A 4,884-nucleotide genomic window follows, 5' to 3' on the forward strand; every position below is an offset into this window, starting at 1 on the left:
TTGCCTGTCGCTGGTACTTGTGCCTCCCACACGAGTGAGGCACCGTTTTTATCGGGAGACCTGGGGGAACGCTGGGTGGTAGGAAATTTGTGTCAGCCCGGTGATGCCACAACTTTTCCACACAAAAATGTGTGAAAAAGGTGACTTTTTCAGCTAAATTTGAGGTTTGCAGGGCATTCTGGGTAAGGAAACGTTGGGGGATCCATGCAAGCCTTACCTCCCTGGAATCCCCCGGGTGTCTAGTTTTCAGAAATGTGTGGGTTTGGTAAGTTTCCCTAGGTGGCCGCCAAGCCCGGGGCCAAAAACTCATCGGACCCCCTTTGCAAAACCAGGTTGTTTTGTGATAGGTAATTTTGATGTCTCCTCAATAGGTTTTGGGCCCTTGCCTGACGCGGGCACTAGACCTACCCACGCAAGTGAGGTACCATTTTTCTCTGAAGACTTTGGGGAACGCAGGGTGGGTGGAATTTTGTGGACCCACGCAGATTCCAGAACTTTCCACCACAGAAATGTGAGGAAAATGTGTTATTTTGGACACATTTTTAGGTTTGCAATGGATTCTGGGTAACAGAACCTGGTGAGAGCCAGTGAAGTCACCCCATCCAGGATTCCCCTCGGTGTCTAGTTTTAAAGAATGTACAAGTTTGCTAGGTTTGCCTACATGCCAACTGCGCAAGGGCCCAAAATCCACAGGTATGCACATTGCTAAACAAAATCCGGAGCCCAGTGGCCTTTCTGCCGCCCTGGGGGGAAATCGGGGAAGGGGGTTTCATCCTGATATGCCCCTAAAGGGGCAGAAAGATTGTGGCTATTTTTTGTGGAGGTGTGGGCACTGGTGGGGGCACTGGTATGACCATTTTGGGCAGCCCCCACCCCCACACATAAAAAAAGCCTGCATACTCGCTGGCGCCTAGTGGGCTTTCTGCCCCCCCAGGGGGCAGATCAGGGGCCACTGCCACCATTTGCCCTCCCGGGGGGGGACAGAAAGACTGGAATTTCTCTGGGGATGGGGTGGAGTATTGTCATGCCCATTTTGGGTAGCCCCTACCCCATCACTAATAAAACAAAAAATCTATGGTTTCTAGTGGGCATTCTGCGCCCCCAGGTGGGGCCAGATTGGGGGCTACAGCTCCCATCTGCCCCCTGGGGGGCAGAAAGACTGTCATTTTTGTGGGGGGAGGGTGGGGGCACACACCCTAAAAACAATTGCGCAAAAAAAATCCCTGGTGTTTAGTGGGCTTTCTGCCCCCCCCGGAGGGGCAGATTAGGGGTCAATGCCCCATCTGCCCCCCAGGGGGGCAGAAAGACTGTAATAATTGGGGGGTGGGGTGGCAGCATGGGCCAGCCCGTTTTGGGCAGCCCCACCCCTATTTTTTTTTTTTTTTACAATTCCCTGGTGTCTAGTGGTCTTTTTGCCCCCCATGGGGGGGGCAGATTGGGGGCCAATGCCCCATATGCCCCCCAGGGGGGGCAGAAAGGCTGTAATGGTGGTGGGTGGGTGGGGGCATTGGCGTGCCCGTTTCGGGCAGCCCCCACCCTAAAAAAACCTGAAAATAAATCCCTGGTGTATAGTGGGCTTTCTGCCCCCCCGAAGGGGCAGACTAGGGGCCAATGCCCCATCTGCCCCCCGGGGGGGCAGAAAGACTGTGATAATTAGGGGGTGGGGTGGGGGCATGGGCCTGCCCGTTTTTGGCAGCCCCCACCCCTATTTTTATTGTCAAAAAAATTCCCTGGTGTCTAGTGGGCTTTTTGCTCCCCCAGGGGGGCAGATTGGGGGCTACTGCCCCCATATGCCCCCCAGGGGGGGCAAAAAGACTAAATGTGCCCAAAATTATTTGGGGGGAGCAAAGGCCCTTGCCCAAGGGGCCGCTCCCCCCTCCATGGTGTCTAGTGGGTGGATCCCTGCTTGGGGATCGCCCTCCTGTGGCGATCCCCAAGCAGGGATCCACTGGGGAGGGGTACAATTGGAATGGGGAGATTCTCCCCTTTCCAACGATACCTCTCCCGTCTTTCTACGTGCTCAGGGGGCTGAGATAGCCCCCTGAGCACGTACAAAGTGAAAACTGAAATGAGCCTCTCGGCTCATTTCAGTTTCACTTTCACTGTAATGACGTCGGCGCGACGTGCGCGCCGATCGTCATTACAGTGAAAGGGGGGGGGGCCTCGGGAGCTGGGGAAGCTCTTCCCCAGCTCCCGAGGCTATTTTGGTTTAAAGGGAATCCCTCTGGTGCCTGCACCAGAGGGATTCCCTAGGGAATGCCTCATGACGAGCTGGACTCATCATGGGCACAGCACGACTGTGCTCCATGACGAGTCCAGCTCGTCATGGGCATACAAGGGGTTAATCTAACCAGTTTATTTGTTTATTTTCTTTCCACAGGAGGAAAGGAAGGGGCCCACCGAACACTTGCGGGCACTTCACGGGCCACCTACCCTTTTCTTCACCTCCTAGGAGTCACCTCTTAGAAGAGATCAACCACCGTATAGATAAGACTTTTCTCTCTTTATTTAATTATATGCTTAGTTATCTCACAATATAGTCACTTAATGTTATTTGTCTCTGGACAGTACTGAGGGATCAATATGACAGAGCCACTTGGCACGAGCACAGTGTACAGCTTAACATGTACATCCTTTCGAGCAGGTAGCAAAACGCCACTCGGCGCAAGTATTGTTGATCAACCTATTACCCTATTACTTGCTTGGCCTGCCAGGGGTACCCACTTTCTTTCCATTGTGTCCGTCACCTTATACTCTGAGGCTGTGTGACATAGTACACGGTTCTGTTAGTGCTGGATTCTTACTGCACTAATTTTGGGTGACTTAGGGCTCACCTTGCCCTCCGGGTTTCATTTCGCATTCGGAACTACAAACACTACGAGGCACTGGACTCACAGTGGGTACTGTGGGCACAGTGGGGATCTGGAGAAACTTGTCTCAGATTGCACCGCATAGGATGTGCCGCCTTTAATGAGCTACGTTAATTTCAAGTTTATTTCACGTTAGTTTCATGCTCTTTACCAGGTTTACCCATGCCGTTTTTCTAGGTATTATGACACTAATAATACAGCAGAACAGATATCTGTAATGTAAACGGTGTACAATTGCATACAATAACATTTCGTTTTGCATTTGAACATTATACCTTCACTGTAGGCACTCTAAGATGGCCACATATTATTTGTAATTTTCTTGCAAAGTACACAGGTTATCCTCCTTCTATGTACATGACAGAGACTATGTATTCACTGAGTTTACACTCGGTTCTTAGTGTGATCAAGGAAGTCCGCTTCCGAAACGTGTTACCTTGAACCTGTATTAAATCAACCTTAACGGAGTTCTGAGAGCGTGTGTCATTATATTTGTTTGGGAAAATAACAAGATATATATATATAGACTGATAAAAACACAGGTTTCAGGGACATTATAGTTAGGCTTACATCTCACTCGTACAAAACCAGAGAAATTCAGCTTTTATAGTTAGCTGAGCTAACTATAACTCGTGCCCCCGCAATGCACTGCTGATGACGTCACATATTACATCACTCATGACATGATCAGTGACATCATTGGTGGCGTCACTGATGACATCTCAAATGACATCACTGATGACATCACAGAGGTGCAGAAACAGACAAGAGGGGTGGGTGCAGAAAGAGGCAAGAGAAGTACAGAAATAAGCAACAGAGGTACAGAGAAAGGGAACACGTATGCAGGCAAGAGAGGTGTAGAAAGAGAAAAGAAGGGAGCAGAAAGAGGCAAGCGGGGTGCAGAAAGAGGCAAGAGGGGTGCAGAAAGAAGCAAGAGGGGTACAGAAAGAAGCAAGAAAAGTACAGAGAAAAGCAAGAGAAATACAGAAAGAGGTAAGAGAGTTGCAGAAACAGTCAAAAGACGTGCAGAAAGAAGCAGGAACAGTGCAGAAAGAACCACCACAGGTATAGAAGGAGTCAAGAGGGGTGCAGAAAGAGGCAAGAGGGATGCTGAAATTGGCAAGCGAGGTGCAGAAAGAACCAACAGCAGTGCAGAGAGAACAAACAGAGGTGCAGAAACAGACAAGAGGGGTGCAGAAAGAGGCAAGAGGGGTGCTGAAAGAGGCAAGAGGGGTGCAGAAAGAGGCAAGAGGGGTACAGAAAGAAGGAAGAGAAGTGCAGAAAGAAGCAAGAGGGGTGAATGAAGAAGCAAGAGAAGTGCAGAAAGAAGCAAGAGAAGTGCAGAAAGAAGCAAGAGAAGTGCAGAAAGAGGCATGAGTGTTGCAGAAACAGGCAAAAGAGATACAGAAAGAAGAAAGAGCAGGGCAGAAAGAACCAACAGAGGTGCAGAAGGAGGTAAGAGGGGTGCAGAAATTTGCAAGAGAGGTGCAGAAAGCAGCAACGGCAATGCAGAAAGAACCAATAGAGGTGCAGAAACAGACAAGAGTGGTGTAGAAAGGGGCAAGAGAGGTGCAGAAAAAGGGAACGGTGCAGAAAGAGATGCAGAAAGAGGAAAGAAGGGTTGCAGAAAGAAGCAAGAGGTATGCAAAAAAAAGAAGCAAGAGGGGTGCAGAAAGGAGCAAGAGAAGAAGATACAGAGGTGCAGAAGGAGGCAAGAGATGTACAGACAGAAGCAAGAGAGTTGCAGAAAGAGGCAAAAGAGGTACAGAAAGAAGCAAGAGCAGTGCAGAAAGAATCAACAGACATGTAGATGTAGGCAAGAGGGGTGCAGAAATTTGCAAGAGATATGCATAAAGAAACAAGAGCAGTGCAGAAAGAACCAACAGAGGTGCAGATTTAATCAAGAGAGGTGCAGAAATTTGAAAGAGAGGTACAGAAAGAAGCAAGAGAGGTACAGAAAGAAGCAAGAGAAGTGCAGAAAGAATAAACAGAGGTTCAGAAAGAGGCAGGACGT

Source organism: Triturus cristatus, chromosome 4_2 (assembly GCF_964204655.1).
Source record: "Triturus cristatus chromosome 4_2, aTriCri1.1, whole genome shotgun sequence".
In the NCBI taxonomy this organism is placed as follows: Eukaryota; Metazoa; Chordata; class Amphibia; order Caudata; family Salamandridae; genus Triturus; species Triturus cristatus.